A 10434-nucleotide genomic window follows, 5' to 3' on the forward strand; every position below is an offset into this window, starting at 1 on the left:
AAGCTTGATCGGGTGAAATTGGTTGAGAACAAATTCACCTGGAATGGCTCAACATTTTTTGATTAGAAAATGGCTGCCTGAGTGAAGTCCTAATTAAATACCCGGATGTTTTCATGAAGGTCTCGGGACAATCAAAGGAGCCAAGGCCACCTTGATGTTGATCAGGAAGCAATTCCACGACTCTGTAAGGCCCATCCAGTGCCATTTGCCTTGTGGGCAAAAGTAGCGCCAGAAATGAGAAGGTTGAAAAGTGAAGGAATCATCTAACCAGTCCAGTTTGCTGAATGGGCAGCACCGGTTGTATCGATTGTGAAGCCCAACACGTCAGTTCATTTTTGTGGGGATTTTAAACAAACAGTAGACCACTTTTGCAGTTAGATAAATAGCCAATCCCTCACACACAGGACTCATACGCAAAACTGCCAGAGGTCTGTCCTTCACAAAGCTGGACATGAGCCATGCAAACCTGCAAATGCAATTAGATGATACCCAGAAGTATGCTACAATTAATACCCAAAAGGATTGTACCAATATATGTGACTGCCATTTTTGGGTATTGTCAGTTTGTGCAGGTTTTCATTGGATGATGCAGAATATTTTGCAAAGTCTATTCAGGGTTGCAATTTATCTAGATGGTGTGCTAATAACAGGGAAGACCAATAATGAGCATTTAGAACTTGGACAGAGTCCTTAGATGTTTCTTCCAGACAGGCATATATCATGGCAGGGGAAAAAATGTCTGTTCCAGGCAACCCATGTCATTAACCTGGGCTACAGAGTCAACAACACTGAGTTACACCTGGATGTGAGTTTGCTCGCTGAGCTGGAAGGTTAGTTTTCAGACGTTTCATCACCATTCTAGGTAACATCATCAGTGAGCCTCCGACGAAGCGCTGGTGTTATGTCCCGCTTTCTATTTATCTGGTTAGGTTTCCTTGGGTCGGTGATGTCATTTCCTGCATTGGTGATGTCATTTCCGGTTCTTTTTCTCAGGAGATTGTAGATTGGCTCCAGATCAATGTGTTTGTTGATGGAGTTCCGGTTGGAATGCCATGCTTCTAGGAATTCTCATGCGTGTCTCTGTTTGGCTTGTCCTAGGATGGATGTGTTGTCCCAGTCAAAGTGGTGTCCTTCCTCATCTGTATGTAAGGATACGAGTGATAGTGGATCATGTCTTTTTGTGGCTAGTTGATGTTCATGTATCCTGGTGGCTAGCTTTCTGCCTGTTTGTCCAATGTAGTGTTTGTCACAGTTCTTGCAAGGTATTTTGTAGATGACGTTCGTTTTGCTTGTTGTCTGTATAGGGTCTTTTAAGTTCATTAGCTGCTGTTTTAGTGTGTTGGTGGGTTTGTGGGCTACCCTGTTGCCAAGGGGTCCGAGTAGTCTGGCAGTCATTTCGGAAATGTCTTTGATGTAGGGGAGAGTGGTTATGGTTTCTGAGCCCGTTTTGTCTGTTTGTTTGGGTTTATTGCTGAGGAATCGGCGGACTGTGTTCATAGGGTATCCATTCTTTTTGAATACGCTGTATACTAGATTTTCTTCTGCTCTGCGTAGTTCCTCTGTGCTGCAGTGTGTGGTGGCTCATTGGAATAATGTTCTAATGCAGCTTCATTTGTGGGTGTTGGGATGGTTGCTGCTGCAGTTGAGTATTTGGTCCGTATGTGTTGTTTTCCTGTAGACGCTGGTTTTGAGTTCTCCATTGGCTGTTCACTCTACTGTGACATCTAGGAATGGCAGTTTGTTGTTGTTTTCCTCCTCTTTTGTGAATGTTATGCCAGTAAGGGCATTATTGATGGTCTTGAAGGTTTCCTCTAATTTGTTACACCCATTGGAAGATAAAGTGAGGGTGATCAAAGGAGATATTGGGCTGTTTTTTTGATGATCCAAGGTTGGTTTACTTCTGAACTGAAGCACTTTTGAACTTCTTTCACCAAGGACATTGTCCCAAATAAACCAGGCACCTTTTACTTTGCAGCATCACAAAACCTTAAATATTGCATATCTCTCCTTCGTGCTGTCTTCCATTTGGTTAAGCAACACATCTTCAGTTTGTAGGACGATTTATTTTACTTTCAATCCACCTGCAGATCTGTGCTGAAGTAAGTCAACATTTTACTTCAACTTGTTGATGAGTTTCAGCTTTCTCAAGGAGAGAAACATAATGTTTGGTTGTCGTCTCTTTGCTTGTATTTCTTCCTGGTGTCTGTTGGCACTTGGAAACTGAACTCTCATTGTTGCAAAAATGCAACAGAAAGCATCTTTGCCAAACCAGCACAATCACAGCTCTCAATCTCTTTGATAATATGAAACAAATTTCTTATTCTCAAGAAATTAATCTCAGGAAAATCTGCTTTTGTGTTTTTTTCAACCAAGGCTGATTACCTGATGATATTACAACAGTTATTCCTGTACCTAATTTGAAACTGGTGAGGTGCCCATTGATATAAATGTTAGCTTGTGAAATTCCTTAGTTTGGTTGACCGCTTTCCCCCGGGTAAACTTGGTTTTCTACTGGAAACTGTGTTACCTCATTTACCTCTGTGCAGACAGTTCTTCAATCATTTGCTTTCTTAAGGTTGTATTTGTTTCAGTAAATTTTCTGAAAATGACCTGTAATTTTAAAATTTGGAGCAAACATCCATAATTCCAAAATAACCACAGCACATGGACGGACATAGCCCTCAAAATCACTTGACTGCAAATATCTGCAAGAAGCATCTCCAGGCATGGGACTGGCGTCATCAGTCTGCAAATGAGAGGGGAGTACAGATGGATGCTGCGATTGATGAAGTGCAGTTTCCCCTCCATAGCAGTGTTCACAAATTGTATTCATTCTGAGATTCAAGTAATTGTCAAAAACATCAGTACCTCTATGAATATTGCTTCTTTTAGCCTTTGACAAGCAATGACATCATCTGCATTCTTCCAATTGTACACAAGTGCATTTACTTGTTCGGTTTCTGACTGAATATCCACTTTAGAAGCTATTCTATACCTGAAGAATCATTTTCACTGAGGCATCAAATTTTGATTTTGAGTTGGTTCATCTCGAAAAATTAAATATGCCTGGCTGGATTATTTATGATACCATGCGATTCACTTCTTAATGTGGTCATTTTATCTTTGTTAAAGACGGTTCATTGTGCAGTAGCCACAGTTGTCACATGTTTTGCTGATGTTCTAGATGGGTTTTCTGCTCTTTGCAGCTTTAGTGGAGCATTTCCCAGCTTTCACAGTTGTACTGGTAATTTCCCACCGTTTGCATCTGTGATGGAGTCGATCAAAAAAAAATTATTTGTCCAGATTTGCTCACTTTTTAAAATTGATCAAAGCTTGTTTGTTTTAAATGACTAGGATTGCTCTCTGTTTCTGGATTATGCAAATTTCTCCACTGGCCCCATCATTTCCATTTTGTTCTAACCATGCCTCATGGTACCCATGTACCACTGTGGAAAGGTGTGTTTTTTTTTTATTCTTACTCTTTTAGCCTGAATCACTGCACCATTTAACATTTCCCCACTGGCCCAGGGATTTTTACTTTCAATTCAAGTAATTTGCAATGTCTATTTATTCATGTGCTAAACTCCATCTTGGGACTGCTCCTAAACACCACTGCCTCACAATGCAGCTTTTACCTCTGCCCTGGTGCTGCAGAATTTTGCTGTTCATTTGTGTCTCTTATCAGATCTGAAATGCTTTCATCATCTTTTGAAATATTCTTCAATGTTGAGCACCGCAATGAGGTATTCTGAGGTTGACTGCCCTCAGCAAGCAGCTCTATCAACTCAATTTGCCTTGGAGTTTTCTAGTTATCAGCATTGTATCTCTTGAGGACTGGTGTTGTTGAACTAAATCTTCAGGCCCTACACTGATCACCATGTTGTGTGTGCTGTCAATAAAAGTCTCTGTAACACTTTTAAAACTATCAAGAGGACCCAGTCTTAGTTCTATCCTTCATAATATCTTATTTTTCTAAACAAAGTCCTCATGGCATCATCACATTGGGTGGTACTTATTTCTCCATTATTATGCCATTCAGATCAAGATATAAAATGGCCTCAACTCAGCAAAAGATGGAAGACCATTGATCACAGTTATGGGTCATTCAGGCTTTTAGATATGTCTCCAACTGCTGGCAGTATGGCCTTCTGTCTGTTGTTGGAGTGTCGCTGAGTTCAAAGGCTATGGGCAATGATAATTGAGTTACATGAAAGAACCAATCAAATTATCGTGAGGCTGAGGTTGGGATCCTCAAAAGACCTCCCATTGTAGTGGTCTTGGTAGTTGCTCAAATACCTCTTGAGGGACGGGATCTACATGTATTTGGAAAGGCAAGGACTAACATACTCATGGCTTTCTATATGGGAAATTGTGTCTCACTAACTTGATTGAGTGAAGAAGTGACAAAGAGGGTTGAAGAAGGCAGAGTGTTGGACACTGTCTATATGGATTTCCGCAAGACATTCCACAAGGTGCCGCTTGATAGACTGGTTGGCAAGATTAGATCACATGGAAATCAGGGACAGCTAGCCATTTGGAAGCAAAATTGGCTTGAAAGTAGGAGACAGAGAATGGTGGTAGAGGCTTGCTTTTTGGACTAGAGTCCTGTGGTCAGTGGTGTGCTACAAGGATTGGTGCTGGGTCCACTGTTTTTTGTCATTTATGTAAATAATTTGGATATGAATATAGGAGGAATGGTTAGTACATTTGCAGATGATTCCAAAATTGGTGTAATGGACAATGAAGAAATGGAATAGGACCTTGATCAGATGGGTCAATGGGCCGAGGAGTGGCAGATGGACTTTAACTTAAATAAATGTGAGATGTTGCATTTGGTAAGGCAAATCAGAGCAGGGCTTCTACACTTAATGGTAGGGTCGTAGGGAGTGGTGCCGAACAAAGAAATTTTGGGGTGCATGTTCATAGTTCCTTGAAGGTGAAGTCACAATTAGACAGGACAGTGAAGAAGGCATTTGGTATGTTTGCCTTTATTGGTCAGGACACTGGTTAGGCTACTTATGAAATACTGTGTTCAACTCTGGTCTCCCTGCTATGCGAAAGATGCTGTTAAACTTGAAAGGATACAGAAAAGATTTACAAGGGTGTGGTCAAGGTTGGAGGGTCTGAGCTATAGGGAGGGGCTGGATAGGCTGGGACTATTTTCCCTGGAGCATTGGAGGCTGAGGGGTGACCTTATTGAGTTTATCAAATCATTAGGGGCAAGGATAGAGTGAATAGCTAAGGTCTGTTTCCCAGGTTTAGGGGAGTCCAAAGTTAGAGGTCATGGGTTTAAGGTGAGAGGAGAAGGATATAAAAGGGACATAAGGGGCATCTTTTTCATGCAGAGGGTAGAATGTATATGGCCTGAGCTTCCAGAGGAAGCAGTGGAGATGGATACAACTAGAACATTTAAAAGGGATGTGGATGGGTACATGAGGTTTTCAGAGTGATATGGACCAAATGCTAACAAGGAGTTTAATTTGCATAAGTGTGAGGTGCTGCTTTTTGGAAAGGAAAATCAGGGTAGGATTTTATCACTTATTGGTAAGGTCCTGGAAAGTGCTGCTGAATAAAGAGAACTTGGAATGCAGGTTCATAGTTTCTTAAAAGTGGAGTCGCAGGTAAATAGGATAGTGAAGAAAGCGAATCCCATTCCACTGACCAATCCCCACCATTCCCTACCTGCACTCACCTATTACCATCCCATCTATCTTGCCAAGGCCCAAACCTCCTCTCTCCACTTATTTCTGAGCTCCCTTCCTCCTCCCCATTTCTGAAGAAGGACACCTACCCGAAACATCAACTTTCGTGCTATTCTGATGTTCCTCCTGGCCTGCTATGTTCTTCCAGCACCATTCTGTTTTATCTCTAACTCCAGCATTTGCAGTTCTTTCTATCTCTGTTTGGTATGCTTGCCTTTACTGGGTCAATGCATTAAGTATAGTAGTTAGGTGGTCATGTGTGGCTGTACAGGGCATTGGTTAGACCACTATTGGAGTACTACATGCAGTTCTGGTCTCCCTCCAATAGGAAGGATGTTGTGAAACTAGAAGTGGTTCAGGAAACATTTACGAGGATGCTGCCACGGCTAGAGGGTTTGAGCTCAACGGGGAAGCTGTATAGGCTAGGGTTATTTCCTCTGGAGCATCTGAAGCTGTGGGATGACCTTACAGAGATCTATAAAATCATGATAGTCAAACAGTCAAATAGTCAAGGTCATTTCCCCATGGTGGGTGAGTCCAAAACTAGATGGCATAGAGTTAAGGTGAGAACAGAAAGATATCAAAAGGGACCTAGGTGGAAACTTTTCCATGCAGAGACTGGTGCGTACAGGGAATAAGCTGCCAGAGGAAGTGGTGGACGCTGGTACAATTACAACATTTAAAAGGGATTTGAATAGGTACATGACTAGGAAGAGTTTGGACGGATATGGGCCAAATGCTGGCAAATGGGGCCTGATTTATATAGGATATCTGGTTGGCATGGACGAGTTGGACCAAAGGATCTGTTCCCAAACTTTACAACTCAATGACTCTATGACTATATCTATTTCATTTGAAAGCAAATAGAAACAATATTAAGCATACCATCCATCAAGACTGTTGTCAATTCTATCTTCCCACCATTATCCATTTCATTGATTCCAATAGAATCCACATATCTCTCTCCATCTCTCTCTCTCTCTATCTCTCTCCCCCTCTCTCTCTGTCTTGCCTGTATTTAATGGCTACCAATCCACAGCCCTCTGGGGTAGAAAATCCAAAAATGATGAAATACCTCCTCCTCACTTTTTCCGAAATGATGAAACTTTATCCTGAGATTAGGCCCTCTAGTTTTGACTCAACCAAAGAAACAAAACACTTTACAGCATCAACTCAAGAATTTGATGTTTCAATGAAATCATCTCTCACTCTTCTAAGTTCCAGGCCATGTGCCCAAAACACTCAACTCAGGATTCCTCTGTTCACTCCCCCAAAGGTCAACAAGAAAGGAATTAAGGCAGTCAGCCCCTGCTGCCTATTTTAATAGGCAAGCACTTAGTGCAATTCTACTTCTCATTTGGAACTCCCACAGATCAACAAGCCATATAAAAGAGATGGATACCTGCCAAAATGGGCGATAAGAGACAACATGGTGTAGAGCTGGATGAACACAGCAGACCAAGCAGCAACGTCAGAACAGAAAAGCTTACATTTCGGGCCTAGACCCTTCTTCAGAAATGGGGGAGGGGAAAGGGGTTCTGAAATAAATAGGGAGAGAGGGGTAGGCAGATAGAAGATGGATAGGGGAGAAGACAGGTGGAGAGGAGACAGACCAGTCAAGGATGCAGGGATGCAGCCAGTAAAGGTGAGTGTAGTTGGGGACGTAGGGAGGGGATAGGTCAGTCCAGGGAGGATAGACAGGCCAAGGGGGTGAGATGAGGTTGCTAAGTAGGAGATGGGGTTGGGGCTTGTGATGGGAGGAGGGGATAGGTGGGAGGGAGGACTGCTGTGTTCATCCACCTCTTCACCTTGATATCTCGGATTCTCCACGTCTACAGTTCCCACTACCTCTGAAACAAAATGGACTATAAACTGTGTTTTGCATTGGCAAAAGAAGGCTTTCTAGGGACGAAGGCCAGGAAAATTTATTTTTTAAGATTCAATTGATTGCATCAATAATATTGAAGTATCAAGGTGTTTGGTACTAATTATTGTAATATGACAATGTTTGTGGTGTGCTATATATGAAAGGTGAAAAACCTTTGGTGAGTGTTTTATATCAGATTATAAATAAAAGTACAGAAATTATGTTCACATTATTCATAACAGTCATCTTATTTCTAGGTTTAACAAGAAAATAAGGAATTCTGAAATAAAAGGTATATTAAAAATTACATTCCATCATGCTTTGCATTATATATAAACATAAATTGCAGGAACATGATATCGTTAATAATGTAACTTTATGTAGATATATTCAATGCATTCCTGACCAGTGTGAAAATGTTCAGTACATCATAACACGCTAAATGAAAAACAAGGCGATTAAGAATGACTCTGGTTTTTGATAAAAGACAAAATTAATTACTGCGATGTCAGCATCTGCCCGCAATCTGCATTTAGGAAAATAATATAAACAAAAATCTCGCTTATCCTTTGCGTTAAACCATCCAAACCATCTAAACAACTAATATCGCATTTAATACGATTGAGATAAGCCTTTTTAACTCAATAATGAAACTATGCTATAAGGCACTGAGCACGCAGAACAGGCAATATTCAGAGATCGGGATGCGTTTATTTTTGTTCAAGTACAACTGCAGTTTACAGAAAGATAAATGCCAAAGGTAATGCCTGAACTCTTCATTGGGTTTGGAGGTGTGCAGTTCAATGCTTAGTTAATTGTTTGGTCGACTATGTCAACCCACTTTCACAGGCTAATGTCGAAAGGTCAAGTGGGCGATCAGCAGACAACCCGTCCTACTGCATTTATCTGTCCAAACCTATTAACACAGTAATTGGAGCTAAATTAATAACCCGCAGGCGTGTCTTGGAGCGTACATTGATCTTTAGTGTTGAAGTAATGCAATCGTCAACTATTTTAATACAAAGAATTTCCAAGTCACTGGTTAGTATTTGCAACTCTTGTTCTCCACTGTCAGCATTCTTTTCCCTGTTTGGAAAATTGTAGGCAATATTCTAACAGAAACGAGTGTAGTGTCTGCAAGATGTGAATCATTTATAACTGCTCGAGCGACTGTATTTAGAGTGCCGTTAACCTTTTCCGTTGGACCTGATTTATCAGGATTGCTAACTGTTAATGTATTTACAAAGCAACCGTGAACACCGATTGGCCATTCTGTACAGCTGCATAAACACCAACAATATTACAATTATAAATCCCGACGAGCACAATAAGTCCTGCTGCTTCGCATCAGGTAAGAAAACGGTACGCTACGTTCTAATGTTAACCTTTGTTTGAATGTGAGTGACTGTACGATCACGCGTCATGTTACAGCTACAAGCGATTACAGGGAGCGGTTGGGGAGAAGCAAAACCACCTTCGCTGTTAGTGGAAGCTGTGATGCGAGTCAGTGTTGATGTTCTGTGATGTTGAATATTGTGTTGGATGTGGTAAGCGTTATTCGAAGATTTGGGTGTGTGGGGGTGCGGGCGGAAGAAACGGTCTCTCCTGCCAGTTGTGTTTACTCAGGCTTCAATTGCTGTAGCCTGCATTCAAGTTTCTGCTTGATGTGTGCATGTCCCGGATTATTTACACCCAGTGCGTTGCAAACGTAATGGGCACAATGGCATGGCAATGCCTTGTTCGCGCACACGAGTGTGTCTCTTCGAGATTCCAAATAAACACAGCGGGCTTGGGCATTATCAACCTCCAAAATCATGGAGTAGGCGGAATGCTATAAAGCCCTTTCAAAACGTGAAATTATTATTAGCGCTCGTAGTGCCATGCGTGCCTGGAATTCCTCGCTCTGCAACAGGGTTGGTTGGGCCCTATTGAGAACATAGAACTGATGTGCCCCCCCCTCCCAACCCGAATATCACAAATAGGCTGTTGCTCGAAACAGAAAGCTTGGAGACAAAAATATGCAAACCTTGTTAACTTGCTGAGGACCTTAGTTCTGGGGGGGAAAAAAGAGCCAGCTCCTTCCGCCTCTTCTGTCCCTGAGAAGAACAGTCCGCTCCGTTCCTTCTCTGTCCCACTTCAGCTGCCGGAATAAAGACACTGCTAAAAATAGCTCGCTATGCCATCTGCCTTTGATAAACTGACAGATCTGTGCATTTATCGGATGTATACTCACCTCCCTCCCTCTCCGCGATTGTTCACTTGAAGCGAAATCGTAGAGTCATCAAATGTGTGTGTTTTTTTTTATATTCGCAGGTGACCCGCCCGTCACGTACAAAGCAAAAGTGTTTAAAAGATAGGGGAAATGTACTCACCCATTTAACTGCAAACTGTGTGCTTTCGGAATAATAAACACAAGTGAGACATAAAAGAGAGACCTAGTGGGGATATTTAATTCCTGAGTGATATATGTCCTTCGTTATCTGAAGTTTAAAGAAAGTAACCACAAGGGTGACCATAAAAGTCGTTGCATGCAGCAATGGTTCTGCGATCAAAGCTATATTTCATGAAGTTTACATTGTTAAAGAATACTGTACCCCCAGACGCTAAGCACATCTCCAATAATTCTGAAATACAAATAAATGTACTTCATATTTGACAAATTCAGGATGCCTCAATCATTCGCCATTAAGACATTATTAAAAGCTGTAAGTGGCGACACAACCCCGAAGGGCAGAGAACATGAAGAAAATATTTTATCTACCTACTTGTCTCTTTTACTAGTTATTTAATCAAGTATTTACACGCTTCTCAGAAATGCAAATTGCGAGTTTGACAGATCAACATTGTATCAGAGTTCCAAGAATT

The 10434-nt window shown here is 41.5% G+C and overlaps 1 protein-coding gene across 1 annotated transcript in view; it reads right to left on the reverse strand.

The window, feature by feature from the left end:
* Window positions 1-9726, reverse strand: part of LOC125458112 (complexin-2) — a 301798-nt gene extending 292072 nt beyond the window's left edge. The window contains exon 1 of the mRNA XM_048543010.2: window positions 9596-9726. The gene's annotated coding sequence lies outside the window, so the exon portion shown is untranslated. The remainder of the gene's footprint in view (window positions 1-9595) is intronic.
* Between the last annotated feature and the right edge of the window lie 708 nt (window positions 9727-10434).

The sequence above is a fragment of the Stegostoma tigrinum genome, chromosome 13 (genome assembly GCF_030684315.1).
Source record: "Stegostoma tigrinum isolate sSteTig4 chromosome 13, sSteTig4.hap1, whole genome shotgun sequence".
NCBI lineage: Eukaryota > Metazoa > Chordata > Chondrichthyes > Orectolobiformes > Stegostomatidae > Stegostoma > Stegostoma tigrinum.